The 16,591-nt window shown below is 44.3% G+C and overlaps 1 protein-coding gene and 1 long non-coding RNA gene across 4 annotated transcripts in view; one reads left to right on the top strand and one right to left on the bottom strand.

The window, feature by feature from the left end:
* KCNIP1 (potassium voltage-gated channel interacting protein 1) overlaps window positions 1-16,591 on the bottom strand; it is a 335,952-nt gene that overhangs the window by 24,763 nt on the left and 294,598 nt on the right. The window lies entirely within an intron of this gene.
* On the top strand, window positions 1,449-14,863 carry LOC118967804 (uncharacterized). Its single transcript, XR_005055035.2, has 3 exons — window positions 1,449-2,550; window positions 7,336-7,451; window positions 14,653-14,863. It is a non-coding gene; the product is annotated as an uncharacterized lncRNA (long non-coding RNA).

The following is a 16,591-nucleotide window of genomic DNA, read 5'->3' as shown; positions in this document are numbered from 1 at the left end:
CTCCTGGGGCCTGGAGAGGGAACTGGACTTGCCTGAGGTCACACATTGGCTTCCTGGCAGAGCAGGATCAACCTCAGGTCAGTCCTTCTGGCAATTTAGTATGCTTTCCACAGCCCCATTCATTCGCTCATTCAATGGATAATTACTGAGGGCCTACTACACATCAGCCTCTCTTCTAGGCACTGTGGATAAAGCAGTGAACAAAAAGGTGGAGACAGAGCATGAATAGAGGTGGTAATGTGTGCTGTTTATGAAACAGGGTTACAGGATTGGAAAGCAATGGGTCATGGAGGCACTCTTTTACACAGGGTGGTCAGGAAAGGTGGCAGCCCAGTTGAGCATTTGTAATTGGGGAATGGTGGAGTCTCACGGTCAAAATAGTCAGGCTTGGATCCCAGCTCGGCAGCTTAACCGTTGGTGAGTTACTCCAGTTTCCAGGACTCAGCGCTCTCAACTGTAAAATGGTAAAACAGTAGCATCCATCTCCCAGTCTGTTAGGGTCAAAGGAACCACTGCAGGGGAAGTACCTGGCATGTAGAAGGCACTGGTGGAGTCTCCTTCTTACCTGGAGGGGGGCAGTTCAGGCCCTGCTTCCTAATGGGTGTCTTTGCTTGGCTGGGAGTGGGGTGAAATGTACAAAGAGCCTACATAACACTCCATTAGCCAGGGTGACCAGTGGAAGAGTTTTATAGTTTAAGAGGATAAAGAGCCAGGATTAATTAACTGAGTTAGTTTGTGAATACATTAGTGGGTCAACAAGGCTCTGAAACTGTTTCATGTGTGGGTGGCAAACACTAAGCCTGGAGTGATGCTTTGATGGAATGTTCCAGATCAGAGCCCCTGCTTGGAATTCCCAGCCCTTCTGAATTCCTCCCTGTGAGACAGCAGTATTTCTCATCATTTAAGTGTCAAAGTGGCTTACCATAAAGCTGAAGTTGGATCATAGGAGTCTTTGAAAATTAAATCTCACATACAAGAAACCCAAACAGCTTCCAGCCATGGCTTCTCTGCGAAGCCTTCCCAGACTTCCCAGCCTGCCTCTCAAGTCCTGAAACATGTTTTGTCACAGTCACGTCTATGGGATTACGGGGAAGGGAGATTGGGGGAGGAGGGCCCACTTTCTCTATTACCTAACAGCCTTTGTTACTGTTTGAAATATTGTTTAAGGTATGTATATGGATTGCTTTTATAATTTTAATGTTTCGGTCAAAAACATTACATTTTGAGTGTGATAGTGGTAAGTAGTTGCCATCTGTTTTGTTGTGGAGAAGGTCCTGGTAAGTCTGGTCCATTGCAATTGGTGTTTAGTTGTGCCTGTTGCAATGCTGGTTCTGTGGAATAAAACTTCTTTTCAAACAAAACAAGATATTGTGGTGATCATTCATGCTTGTCACCAACTATTTCTGGTTCTCATTCCAGGTGCTGTTTGGATGCATTTCTGGCCCGTTTGAAGTTAGTTGTGATCATATGACTGGCACTGGCCAATCAAATGGGACCAGGAGTGGCCCATGCTCTGGGAGGAGGCCGCTAGACAGTGAATAATTTTTGAATTTGAAAATTCAAAATGAATTTTGAATTTTGAATAATGAAGCAAAGCGCTGTGAAAGAAAAAGCTATGGGATACCATGGGAACTTAAGCAGGAAGAACTTGTCACAGTCACAAGACTTCACTGTGGCTGAGCCGTCGTTGAACCAGGTGGAAAAGAGGATGGCCAGGTGGAGAAGAGGGAGAGCACCATGCGGAGAGGGAGGGAGCAGCCTCTCCGAGGACTCTGGGGTGGGAAGAAGAGAGGCCTGCGCTAGGAGATGAGAGAAGGCACGGGGGGGTCTGGAGGCTGCGGTGCGGTGGACAAGGGACACGGAGTGCCAGGCAGGCATGGACCATGCTGTGCTGGGCCTTTGGGTCCATGTTAACAGTTTTAGGGATGGCAAAGAGCAAAGCAGGTATGGTAGAGGGGGCTTTATTTTCTTGAGAAGCCAGTGGAGAGTTATGAGTTAGAATATTAATCACCAGAGGATGTCGGAAGTTGATCATGAGGGAACTGAGGCATTCTCGGCCCTCCCTACGTGCGGGGACTTCACGGAGAATGGCTTCACAGGGTCAGGTCTCTGCCTGAAGGCTCTGTGTCCTTCCTCTCTCTGCTGGCTCACTGAGATAGAGTGTCTCCATTCATCCCCTAGGCCTGAGACCTTCAACTTGGTCTCAGCTCTCCACAAGTGAGTGAAAGGAAAGGAAGACTGTTTCTCCCTATCCGTTAATAAAACCTGCCTTTTGAGGTAGTTGAAGTTTCAGCTGGAATGCTGTAGAGAAAATGAAAGTTTTTATGGCCTGGGTTCTCACCTGACCCTGGTTGGCTAGCTCATTCACATGTGTAGGCAATATGTTTTTATTGACTCTATATAAAGAGCTCTACCCAGTGCTCTAGGCTGCATGGCTGCAGGACAGCAGAGGCTGAGAAGGTGGAAGCACCGAGGACAGAGACTGAGATGGCTGCAGGGCAGAGAGGCCCAGAAGCAGAGATTGCCTTGCTGCAGTGGACTCGCTCTGAGGTGGGTGGGGTTCTAGTGCTTGGTCTGCCACTGTTGGGTATAAACCCTTTCATCCCAAGAACGTTACATTGTCATTTTTTGATCTTACTGAATCAAGAGTGAACTTGCCTGGGGCTGAAACCCACTGGTGAGACAAATACCAATGGGCCTGGTAATTCCAATTTAGAATGCCAATGAGTCAGGTTTGGCTGGAGACCTGACCCATGGCTTCAAGAATACTATAAGGCTGGTGAAAATCTCTTAGGACTGTAAGCCTTTTTCTAGTTAATCAGTAACTTCCTCTTTATTCTTATGTTAGTTAGCCTATAACCCTGCAAGGGGAAACAGGTCTTGGTAGTTGTAAAAGAGGGAGAGATTAAATATGCAAAAGAGATATGATAATTATTTAAGCAAAATCTAGGAAGGTAGGAAGCAATGGGAGCAGGATTAGGGATGTGAGTAACCCTGTACACATTTCAGATTATTTCTCAGAAATATTCCTAGAAGTGGAATACAGACGTTTGAAAAAAAAAACCCAGCAAGTCACCTGTGGATAAAGTGAAGGTTCCTGTGGCCAGGATTCTCACCTGGCCCTGGTTGGCTAGCTCACTACACACGTGTGGGCAATACATCATTACTGACTCTATATGAAGAGCTCTGCCCAGTGCTTTGGGCAACATGGTGGCATGGCTGCAAGGCTGCAAGAGAACAGAAGCTGTCGGGGTGTCAGTGCTGAGGACAGAGACTGAGACGGCTGTCGGGGTGGAGAGGCCCAGAGGCAGAGACCAGCCTGATGCAGGCAGACTCGCTCTGAGTGGACGGGATTCTAGTGGTTGACCTGCCACTATGGGAATAAAGTTGGGTATGAACTCTTTCACCCCAAGAACATATATTGTCATTCATTGGTCTTATTGAATGCATAGTGAACTTGCCCAGGGCTGAAACCAATTGGCAAGACATCACCACCCCCCAACCCCCAGTATCATACATAAAAATTTTTGCAGTGGTGATCTTTGAGGGTTGGGGTTATGGAAGCTGTTATGTTCTTTTTGCTTATGGGTATTTAAAAACATCTGCAATGAGTATGAATTTCAAATAAGAAATCCATAAAGGTCATTTTTTAAATTTACCTAAAGTAGGAACATGGAGCACCTCAGAAGCCCTGGGATTGGAAGTGGGGTGGAGCCCAAAGCCCAACGGTCCTTGGGGGCCATTTCTCTATGGAGGAGCCTGGGAAGCTAGGTAGGTGAGGGTGGAGTGCCTCCAGCTAGGAGATCTTTGTGTAGCCTTGAAACATGTTTATCAATTTCAGTTTCAACACTGGGAAACGGTGGGATAGCCTCACTTTGCAGGGCCCTTGTGAGCTTTAAATGAGATAATGCGTGGAGATGCAGCTGACACTGAGCATATGCTCATTAGATGTTAAACAGTGCCTAATAGCGCCTCCCAGCCTATGAAGAAAAAAAGACAACCTGGCTAGGGAGAGTGGGTTGAACAGCATGCCCCATTCTAGAGGAGGTATTTTGGACATACTGGGGTGGGATGGGGGTGGCAGTGTTGGGGAAATGGAGGGGGGTCTTCTACTGATCAGAATAGTAGCTGACATTTCAGAGGCATTTCCTAAATACCAGGCCTGCCTCTAGGGCTTCATGTACATTATCTCATGTAATGTAACCCTCCCAAAACCTGGGACCTGCACACCACTACCCTTTTAAAGGCAACGTGAGACTTAGAGATGTAAGGTGATCTGCCCAACACCATATAGTTACTAAATGGCAGACCTGGGACTCAAATCCGGGACAGTCTGATGCCAAAACCCGTGTTCTTAACTGCTGCATTATACTGCATGGGCTTTACAGCCACACGGAACTGGGCTGCAATTCCAGCCTTGCCACTCAGAAGAGGTGTCTCATAGTCACCCCGAGGATCAAGGGTAACAAGGCCTGTGCCTGGCATCCAGCGGTGCTTGTCACATGGTGGTTCTGTTGGTCCCTCTGCTGGATCCCCAAGACCCACAGAGCCTAGGTCTTCTCAGGAAGTATCTCAACTTTACGCTGCTGAAAAAGCAATTTTTTTGCTGTAGCTGTGTGGATAGATTTTAAATATTTAATTAGGGAGACCTTCCGCTTGGAGAGAGGGCAGGACTTGTTATTAAATCCCTGCTGCTTGGTCTCCCTTACTTGCCCGTGGGATTATTCATTCATTTCCAGTCACACAATTTAATATTGCAACAGCTAATGGGGAGATGTTGATAATTTGTAAAACTGGTTGGTCCCGAGGCCATTGGAGAAGCTCTGTGCCTGGCCTAATGTGGGGGCTGGAGCAGATTCTCGGGAGATGAGGGCTCCTGAGAGCTTCCTGCTCATTATCTGCAAACATTTACGAATGCCGTTGGAGATGCCCTGTTGGGAGCCGTGAGGATTAGAAAGTTGTTTCACTGTACAGTTGCATCTTCAGGAAGTTAGGACCCTGGGACACCTGAATGCATTAAAGGTTTTTTTTTTTTTGTATTAAAATTTGTACCTGGGATGTGTTTTAATCAGGTACATAAAGATATGCAGACATGGAAATGACTGTCATGAAGGAAGTTCATACTCAAGGATCCCTAGAAACAGGAGGCACAAATGCCCTGCAGGGCCATACAGGGACCATCAGGAAGCAGGGAGAGGGGGGAGAGGGGCCCAGAGCCTGTACTGGGGCTTTAGTGGGAAGGAATGGGTGAAGCAATATAGGTATGTTAGTAAGCTTAGCATTGGAAAGTTTGAATAATTTTGTCAGCCTTTGGGCTGTAGGGATGGCCCCTAGTTGTCCAGTACCTGGCCCTGGGGTGATTTAGGGCAGAGAGAATACTGGTTCATTATAAGTGTGTGAGTTAGATAAAGGAGCTGATCGGGGTGTGGGCCCTGGACTGGTTGGTTTGTATATCAAAGGCACCTTTGCAAGGGAATCATTCGCTATCCCTAGGAATTAGCTAGCTCTGGAAGGCAGTTTCACCAGAATCAAGGTCTCAATTGCCAGAGCATCTAGAATACAGAAAAACAGAAAATAGAGTCGAAACAGCTTGGTTCTGCAGTTAGACAAATGTAAGTCAAAATGCCTACTTTGATATTGCCTTTCTGGGCACTGGGCGTGAACATACCTGGGGCTCAATTTTGTGTACTTAGCATGTCTCCCCAAGGCAACTGCAAAGCTCCAGCCTTCAGCCTATAGGCTCAACCCTACCAATGGGTTCTCTGCCTGAACAGTCAGAAGGACTTTTGTAAAACAGTCATTCATAGACAACACATTAATGGAATATCTAGTACATGCCAGGCAGTGATTACAATGGTGAGCAAAGAGGCGTGGTTCTTGTTCCCAATGAGGTTAGTTTGGTGCATGAAGGACTTAATCTAAGAATCACAGACAGAAATACAAAACTGTAACTGAGAGGGTTGCAAGGGGTTGGTTGACGTTTGGTGCTATGGGAGGGAGTGGCAGGAGGCTCTGCTGTAGTGTCGGGGAAGATTGCCCCTGAGAGAGAGATGGAGGGCCTGAAACCTGGAGAAGTGGGAGCTGAATAGATGGGAAGGAAGGGTGTGGCTCCCCACTGTCTACAGGAGAAATGCTGTGCTCCTTAATAAGGCATTCAAGGTCTTCTAAGATCTGTTCCTTGCTTAGCTTTCAAGTTTCGTCTGTTGCTTCTCTCCCGCCCACTGTCATCCTGCCATGCACACCACACTCTCTAGAATTACTTGCTGTTCCCCCAGCATGACTTCTTGGGGTGACATTTCATACGTTTGCACATGCTTGTGCCTGGTTTCCTTCCCTCTCTATCAGGTTATTTCCTGGGTTTCCTTTAAATCTACCCCACTGCAGTGCATGCTTCCAAGGGCACTATTTAGATTACAGTGTGCATGGTGCCTGCTGGAGTTGTGCAGCCCTCTGTAAAGTATCACCTCAAGGGCTATGTCCTCTGAAACGAAAGTTTTTCCCCAGTCAGCATTGGTACTAGATCACTCTCCTACAGCATCCATCCCCTCACAAGGTAGATACAGAAAGGCTTTTCTGTCTCTTTTGACCATGGACTCCTGGAGGGTATGGCAAGTGCAGGCATTCACTTAACAAGTAAGTACTGAGCTCATATTCTGTGCCAGGTACTGTTCCAGGTGCCAGCAACCTGGTTAAGATAAGGCAGGCAAGGAGGAAAGGAAAAACAGAAGGAACCTATTTTGACTTTGGGGGAAAGAGCCTGCAGATCTGTGAGCTGAAGGGTAAAGGTGAGAAAGAGTAGAGGAGAGTTTCAGGGAGAGGGAGGGAGCAGCATGTGCAAGGATTATGAGACAAGAGCCAGGCTGGCCTCTTGAGGAACTAAGTGGAGGCCAAGTGGTAGAGCAGAATGACCGAGGGAGGAAGGGGTGTCAGGTAAGATTGTAATTGGTCAGATCAGTCAAATCGTTTAAAGCAATGGGAGGCAAATGTATCTAATTTATAATTGCCCCAAATAAGAAACTCACCCAAGTGTCCATCAACAGTAAAACAAAGAACACATTTTTAGCATATTCATTCAATGAAGTGCTACACAGGGAGTGATGTGAATGAATTAACTATAGCAGCATCCAGCTGTATGGACAAATACACAGTGCAAAACTGAATAAAATTAACCTGTGCTGTTAGAAGTCAGGAGAGCCATCATCCTTGGTGAGTAGTGACTGGAATGGAGAAGATACAGGGCTTTGGGGGTTCTGTCATGAATCTGGTACTGATTACATGGCTTCTGGTGCGTATTGAAATCAATAAGAGTTTTGTTTTTGTTTTTACTACATACAGAAAGACCTGCTAGGGGAGTGTTGCAACTGGATGAAAGAAGCTGCTAACTTCGAAGGAGACCAATAGAAGTAGACATGGAATATTCCTGGCGCAAAGAATCCACCAGACTTACTGAGGTGGGTTGAGGGGTGTGAGAGAAAAGCATCGGGAGGTGACAAGGAAGATTTTCCAGGCTTGAGCAATTGGCTGGGTGGTGGAACTGTGCTGTGCAGTGAAGGCTGGGAGAAGGCAATGCCACACTTCCTTCTGTACGCCCGGCCCCAGCAGTGGGGCTGGTACAGAGAGCGGGTTTTGTTAATGCTGACTTATCCTTGGCTTTGGTAAGTCAATAACCTGATGATCAGTGGTGGCACAATAGCTAGTTACCACCCTTATGTTCTACACATTTTATCTTCTGAGGATAGTTCAGAATTACTTGTTTTCCAAACTCAAAAGCATTTTGTGGGAGAATTCATGGGCATTTGCCAAATGGAAAGAACATGTTCATTCTCCTTGTAGGTACAATGCCAGGTTATGAGGATGGGCACATATGTGTAACAGTTCAGATGTTCCTCATGATTCTAGATGGAGAGGAAAGGATGTATAAAGAGTGTTCTTCCCCGTACCAGTTGCATTTCATACCCTGTATTATGTTCTCCTTAAATAACCTTATGAGAATTATTTTATAGATACCCATTTTCTAGGTCATTAAGGCTTGGCTTTTGGTCATCAAGTGACAAAGCTGGAATTTGAACTGGTTTTTGATTTTTTCAACCTTTCTGGTCAGGGACGAAGGTCTGGGGATCAATGGTGTCTTAGAGGATAATGGAGGCCATCTCCCCATTGCAGTCTCCATGGGATAGGAGGGGGGCCTGATGCTTAGGAAGTACTTGGAGATCTCCAAAAGAAAGCAGTTCCAGTGTTCCATTTTGCCATTTTTAAAAAAAACACTTACCCATAATGTCTCTTTATAGGATAATAAAAATGAACCATCTGTGGTTCATTGGGAAACATGTCTTGGGCTTATTAAAAATATATGAATTTTTACTTTAAGATGGGATGGCTGTATTATTCAAAATTGTATGCCAAAATGTATTATCTATTATTAATTTATTTTTAATAGACATCTTTCTTACAGATTAGCATTCTAATTACTTCTGAAAAAGTGGGCAGCAGCGAGGCGAGGTTTCCAATTAAAATTGTCCTGAAGATAAATTGAGGTCTCTGGCTGAAAGCACTTCAGCCTTTTTCCCATCTTGGAGCAATAGCATCTGCCATCCCAGAGGGCCCAGGCTGGGATTCTCCTCTGTGCTAGAGCTGCCCCGAGGGTTTGAGGTTCTCCTCAGGAGGGAACTGGGGAGTTCCTGCAAAGGCATCATCCCAGAGCCACACGGAGTGGGGTGAAAGCCATCAGGCAGAGCTGCCTCTGGGCTGCCCCTGGATGCTTTCCTTCCTCTCGGCTGCCTGCTCTTTGTAAGTCCTGTTCACTTCTGCTTGCCAATCCCTCCCAAGCAAAAACCAAAATGCTCCTGCTGCAGTGGCTGTGGCTCGCATGATATGACAGGAGAATTTATGGGCTTTTTCAAAGACTTCATATAATTGAAAAATCTCAGCATTACAGTTTGACTGAAACTCATTCATGTCGATTCAAATCAGGTCATGTTGACTGAGAGCCTTCTGTGGTGCGATGTCTGCATCTGTAAAGTTGGGGGGGGGTGGACAGTTGGATGCTGTGCCCAGGGAGTTTGGCTTGAATTCTATACCGGTCACACATTCACCGTATGGCTTCTGCAATTATGTCACATTTCCTCATGGGCGGACACTCACTTGTCAGGGTCTTGCTGGGATACAGCACACAGTAGGTGTGCAGAGGGGTGTCTCCTTTCCTTTCCCCTCTGGTCTTTTCCCATGTGAGGGGCGTTGGGGAGTGAACTGAGCTCTGGGTCAACCTTCCTGGGGGTCAATCTGGTACCATCTTTAAGGGACAATGTGTAGGAGGGCAGGTTTGTCCCCAGGATGGCCATCATGGGGCAAAGAACACTGAACTCACATCCCTCAGCCCCTGGTAGGGTAGTTTGCTGGGCTGGGCATTTCCATTCTCCGGGCTATACTTCCTTCTGCCGTTAAAAGGGGGGCAGGGAGGACAGGAGCACTGGCTTTCTAGCCTTGGGCAGTTTTCTTATTTTTAGCTTATTAATCAGTCATGGATTCAGTCTCCAGAAACTCCTCTACAGTCACCTTGAATTTAATGCTATTTTCAATTTATATTAATTTCCTCTCGAGATACCAAGTTTCATTAGGTTTATTAGTTTTGGGTCAATCAAACTTCTTTTAATAGGCTCTAGTTTACTTATTTTAATCTCCTAATTTTAGTATGTTGGGGATTTGTTCAACATTCATTTATTTGTTTAACAAGCATATAAGCATGTACATACTCTCCATATTCAGATTTTAGGAAAGAGAAGATTTATACAAAAGTTTAATGAATCCTTACTGTGTAAAGATACACTAAGTGCTCTCACATTTGTTGATCTACTTTCACCCTCCCAGCAATCCTGGGAGGTGATGCAGTAGTATTCCCAGTTTGCATGGGACCAGCAAAGTCCCAGAAAGCTTAAGTGACTCCCAGGATCCCACAAAGGGTAAGGGCTTAGATGGAATCTGGAGCACAAGCTCTCTGTAACGTAATGTTACCCACTGTTGCAACAGAATGTCACAATGTTGTCTTCTTGAGCCCAGGCTTCTTTCTACTTGCCTTCTCCTCTTTACACATCTGAGAGATACAAGTTAGTATTCCTGGAGTTGCTCAGCATGGATTCTTTGCTTTTTCCAGACCTGGAGGATTTTTTTTTTTTAAACCACCTTCTTTGTCTGAAAAGGCATAGGAAAGGCTCAGAGTAGAGACTTGAGAGGAGCAGTCCTCCAGCGCTCTCATCTAGCAGCCTACTTCTTTCCCGTTGCACTTGACCTTGATGGGATCTTAGGATAAGGTGCCATGACTGCTGCAGCTTAATGCAGACCTGTCTGAGCAGGAGACTGAACATTGAATACCACTCATGTTTAATTGCATCTGGCCAATGAGTGTGCTGCATGTTTGGGTATCTTTACTTAGGTGGTTCTTAGGGAAAATTGAAGACATGTATATCAAGCAATTTTTGAATTATATCTCGATTAGCATCTGTGAATGTCTCCCAAGGGAAACCAGAAAAGCTCTATTAGCGGAGCAGTTTAAAACAGGATTGGAGGAAGCAGTGGGGGAATATCCCAGAGGGAACAATAATTATAAACAGCACTTCCATGTAAACAGGTCTTAATGTGTTTTCTATATTGAATTCCTGAGAGTGAGACTCTTGGGTGGTGTCTCAGCGCCCCCTCCAGGGCTGCATCCCTGAAATACTGGGAGCTGATGCACGAGCCTCAGTGGGTCCTGCTGGCTCCCAGGGCACCAGAAGCCTCTCAGACCACGACAGTACTGAGCTGTGGGCAACATGGTGATAATGGCATTGTTGTGTGACCTTGAAAATGTGACTTTGGGCAAGTCACTTCCTCCCTTTGGACCCTTAGTAGAATACTTACACAGTGTTAGCCCTGAGTAAATTGCTCTCAAAGAATTCATTTCACTTAATCCTCTCAACATCCTGCATGGTGGGAATAAGTTAGCCCATTTTAAAGATTAGGAAACTAAGTCTCATGGGAGTTAGCACCTTACCCAAAGTCATTAGTCATCAAATGGCAGAGTTAGGATTTAAATTCTGGCCTCTGACTTCTATTCCAGGGCTATATCCATGACACCAGGTTATGTCCATCCTCTTTAGGGACTTGTTCAGCTAAACACTGTATGAAATACACCTTTTCACTACCAGGAACTAGGTGATCTTATCTTGGCTTTTGCAACACTCCCTCAACTTACTTAGACTCTAGCAGCCATGGGAACAAAAATATTGCTCATTAGTTCTGTGTTTTATGGCTGCTGGTGGTTCCAGTGTTCTAGGGGTTATGGCTCAGGTCGCATACACCCATAGGGCATCCTAACTGGTGCTTGTCATGGTGATGGTGCCATAGAGAAATGTAGCCCTGGCTGGGTCACTTCCCTTATATCCCCTTGAAAGCAAGTACATCATGGGTCTCCTTACATTAAGTGGAACCATGGGATCTTGAAAACTTCAAGGGTGAACAAACCTTAGATATCACCAGCGGTTTTCAAACCCTATAAAGGAATTCTTTAATCAAAAGGAATTTTGCATGAGGGCTAAGTATATAAAATAGATGAAAGCAATCAGATGTTGAGGTTAAAGTGAGGGTGAGGAGAATGCCATTTTCCTTCCCCCAAATCCCATGTGGTGGTCCTATAGGAGATTTTGCAGATCACCATCTGAAAACCACTGCTGTAATTCAACCTGCTTATTTTACAGTTTGCTAGGTTGACCCCAAAGAGGGACATTGCTATGCCTGAGGGACAAGGTTGAGGCTGGAATCCAGGTCTACTGATATGCCACCTTGAGCTTTCTTTGTAACCTTGGAGAAATGGCAATGAGGGTGCCCAGAGTTGGGCTTGAAGAATTCTCAGGTCTTTCCTATGAACAGGGAGGGTTTTTAATTTGTGACCGAATCCATTCATTCACCAGCTTTTACAGAATTTTATCTGTTAAGTAGGAGAACTTGCTCTGTTCCTGGAATATTCTCTGAAATATCAAGTGCAGGCCAAAGGGAGAATAACAAGCCTCTGTCAATACTTAGGATGTGTATTAGGAGGGGGGAATACAAAGATTTGGAGAGGGAGCCAGGCTTTGGAGGAAAACAACAGCCTGCTGATGGAGAGTGAAAAGTAACTCTGTATATGGTGTGGGATGTGGAGTTTTTACTGGAGAAATTAGAAGCCTGTGTCTTGGGCCACCAAATGCATTCCAAGGTGTGAAGAAGCTGTGTAGGTAAATCTGTGGGCCCACTATTCATTAGTTATGTGTTCATCCATTTAACATTTCCTGAGCATCTTCTACATGTTGGGCACGATGTAAGGCAGAAAGGATACATGGTGCACAGGGCAGATATCTTCACTGTCTTCATGAGTTAATTCCTTGTCTACAGGATAAAGGCTTTCATTCAACAAATGTTTGCTCTGGGTGCCAGAACCAACTCTTAAAGTCTCCTGGGGTGATAGGTCACCTCAACTGTCTTCTCTCCAGTTTAAAAAATAAGCAAACGTGAAAGCAGTGAGCAATTTAATGTCAGTGCACTATGTTAGTACTGTAATTTTACAAAGAAAAAGATGTTACTCCGGCTCTTCACACACAAATTCACTGACATGATTGAGTAAGCAGGGATTTCTTTTTTAAGAGTATGAAGTTCAGAAGGAATGGCACAGAGGTCAGGTAAGCTTTGTTGGAGATGGATTAAAAGCAGGAAGTCAGGGACAGAGTGAATGGAAAGACCAGCCCAAGTGGGCATTGCAGTAGAAAGCCCTGAGTGGCATGAGAGACGTCTCGGGTGCTGGTGTTGGAGACAGAGAAGACAAGGGACATGGAGCAGGAAGATGAAGATAGAAGGAATCTATGGACAGCTTTGACTGTTGCCATGAGGGAAATAAAGAAACAAGACTGCAATGCTTACTTAGTCTAAGTGTATTGGATCAGTGAAGTACTACCTTGAATACACTAAAGAAATGACTCACCCAGACAACTTGAGATAATCTCCTCATCTCAAAATCCTTAATTTAGTCTCACCTGCAAAGAACCTTTTTCCCTATAAAGTGACATTTATAGATTAGGGATTAGGACCTGGTATTTTTGGGTGGCTGTGAAGCCAACTTCAACCTAACTGTATTATATGTTACAAGTACTCTTCCAAGAGGAATAATACAGATATTTCGTGAGTAGAAGTAGTGATATTCCCAATGTGTCAGGCATAGTTTAAGTGCAGGTACTGCTGCATTTGCACAATGGAAAGTGCTCTGGAGTGGTACTTAAAAGACTTAAGTTGAGTCTTGAAGTTGTTGTTTCCTAGCCATGTGGCCTTGAAGTCAAAGCCTGAGAGCCTCAGGTTTTTAAAACTATAAAATTAATTCAGTAATAGCAGACTTATATTTCTCACAGGATTTCTCTACTGTTTAAGTCAAACACTGGACAGGCAATGATTTCTTAAAATATGAAGTACTAGACAGGCACTAAGTCCATAAAAAAATGTTTAAAGCTGGATATGTGTGGGTAGGTGGCTTCATATGAACTGTATTTCAAATATTTGGCCATTGAGTCAATCCAGCGAGCGTCCAGAGTAATGAATGCTACACGTTTCATATAATTTAGAATGCATAGATAACAGACTCTTTCTAAAGGCCCCAATAAACACACCTGGATTCTCATGATTTCCCCAAGATTTTGTCAAGTTCTTATTGCTGTTAATTTTGGCTGTGGTTCTTGCATAGTCAGTGACATTCCTGATTTTATGAACAGGCTATGGCCAGAGACATAGCAAAATAATGCTATATTTAGACTGCTAGAAGATATGGCAGCAGGAGAACCCACTTTGAGAAACACTGATATAGTCCTCACTACTACCATCAGTGCTTTGACCTGGAATAGAAAATCACTTCTGAAGTTATCATGGCAGAACCAGGAGATGTGATGCTTTGAGAAAAGAGACCTCTCATCTGGTGAGGGTCAGGTTTCATGACGCTGGCCCAGCATGTAGCAGGTGAGAAGTGAGGCAGAGAATTAACTGGTAATGGTTTCTGAACCTTCTGGTGGGGGGATGTTACCTGTCTGTCTCCTGTACACCCCAGCCTTGATCTTCTCTCTGCAACCCCTGCTGTCCTCACTTGAGTGGAAGTGGTGATGAGCTTGATTGATTAGCAGACAGTAAAGGCTGGGGAAACATGATGACATATGATACAGGGGAGAAGTTGTTCCAGGGTTCCTAACCTGGCAGCTTTATTGGCAACTTCTAAATCAAAGGGAAGAATTATATTGCCCAAGAGGCCTAGTGGACTTTAAACCAAAGACACGAAGCATGGGCTTTGTGTTTTTCCACTGATGAGTAGTGTATTCATTTGATTGGTATGATATAAAGCTGAAAAAGAATGAAACATTTATGGGTGTCTGCTATGAGAGATAATAATTCTGGTACTTCCCCATGTACCTCTTCATTTAATCTTTACAACAACAATATGCAGCATTACTACTATTGTATGGGTTGAACTGTATCATCTAAAAACATATGCTGCAGTCTTAACCCCTGGTGCCTGTGAAGGTGACCTATCTGATGGTAGGGTCTTGGTAGATGGAATCAAGTTTAGATGAGGTCATTAAGGTGGACTCTAAAACAATATGACTGGTGTCCCTGTAGGAAGAGGAAAATACTGCGTGAAGACTGAGACACACAGGGAGAAGATGGCCATGTGAAGGCGGCGGTCGACTGGAGTTATGCCGCCACGAGTCAAGGACAGCTGGGGTTAACAGAAGCCAGAAGAGGCGAGGAAGCACTCCCCTCTAGGTGCCTCGGAGGGGGCACGACCCTGCTGACACCTTGCCTTTGGACTTCGAGCTCCCAGAACTGTGAGAGAATAAAGTTGTGTTTCTTGAGCCACCCAGTTTAAAGTAATTTGTTGCAGCAACCCTAGGAAATCAATACAACCACCACTCTCAGTTCTCTACTTGTACAAGTGGGGAGGTGAAAGCTAGAGAAGAAAAGGCACTTGCCCCAAGTCACCCAACTGATAAACTGCATTTCCAGGGCTGCAACACAGCTCTCTTGACTCTCGGCCCAATATTTATACTGTTTCAAAAGTACTATTGAAAAATAAAATAAGACCAAGGGCCTAGGAAAGATGACTGATGCGTTCTTCAGAAATGTTCCACTGCTCTCAGAACGACTGCACCACATCAATCCCAGTGTGTTTAGTAGGAGGTGGTATTCTTCCCGTAGTACTCAAATGGATGAACAGGGTTCCCACATCACATACACATTAAAAATGGCACTCTGAACCACATGGTGAAGGCTCTAGCACTAGAGACTATGTGGATTAGACTTAATGACAGATCAAGACCCCATGTAGAGCTGGTTTACTTGTTAAGGCACTTGGTATGCAGGACAGGGGTTGAAATTTTAGGGACATATATCTCCACATTGCTATTGCTGTGTTTTTGGAAATTTTATGTAATTTCTCTAAACCTTTCTTATTCCTTATATAAAAGGAACAATGATATCTACTTTCTGGCATTATTTAGTCTTTTTCCTTAGAGTGTTGTTTTGTTATATTAGCTCATGTATATAAAAGCACCTGGCATTATACCTGGGACATTGTAGGTACTGAATGAATGTTAATCCCTCCCTTCATCTAGGGCTCTAGGAGGCAGTCTTAAACATATGCTCTCTACATTTCACCTTAATTCTGTAACATTAGATGTTATCTTCTATGGTAATAATACCGAAAGCTGTAACCTTGAGGAGCTAATGAAGGGTAAGGGAGAGGGATATCTCTAGATATGGTAAGGAGGAGCAGGGTAATATTTCCACTGTCCCTTCAGACTTAAGGAAGTAGGTAGGTCTTAGATTAATTATATTCTCTGTGGGTTATTTGTTCTGAAGTTCACAACAGGAATAGAACATGTTCCTTGGGATCTGGTGGAGAACAGGGCTTTGATCAATTGTTACGGAATGACAAGTGGAGTTTGGAGTTTTAGAAGAAGAGCACATATAAGGGTTGAGAGTCAGAAAGAGTCTCTATATGCACAAAGAACTATTCTTCCAGATTGTTAGTTTTCAAGTGGTTGTTAAGAAAGAAAGTCTTTTCTGAATGTGCTTCAGCTTTCAAAATCTCAAGGAAACACAATTACAGACTCATTGAATCATAGATTCACTATATTTTAGCTGAAGCTTTTAAAAGCTCTTACAGGGCTAACACAAAGAACAGATAAAGTGGAGCTGGTTTTGTTGAAGCAGGGAAGAAGAGTTCAGAGTCTGCCTTACCACACCTGCCACAAAACTGAATACAAAGAAACCTTTGGGTCACTCCAGAATTCCATGAGGCAGAGATAAAAAAAATCCTCAATATTCTTATAAAGAAATTGATATCCAGATTAAATAAATGGCTTGACCAGGGTTAAATAGGGACTGATCATTAATAGAAACCAGGTCTCTTGACTCCTAGTCCAGAGCTTATCCAACTACATTGTCCTGCACTCAGTCTCTGGTCGACCTCAGCTTTGGTTGGTACTTTAGCTAGTCCTCTGTTTACAAAAGTATTTCATTATTACATATAGTTATAGCACATGATGCCTTTTGG

The sequence above is a fragment of the Manis javanica genome, chromosome 1, assembly GCF_040802235.1.
Source record: "Manis javanica isolate MJ-LG chromosome 1, MJ_LKY, whole genome shotgun sequence".
In the NCBI taxonomy this organism is placed as follows: domain Eukaryota; kingdom Metazoa; phylum Chordata; class Mammalia; order Pholidota; family Manidae; genus Manis; species Manis javanica.
This window is presented reverse-complemented; position numbering and strand designations above follow the sequence as displayed.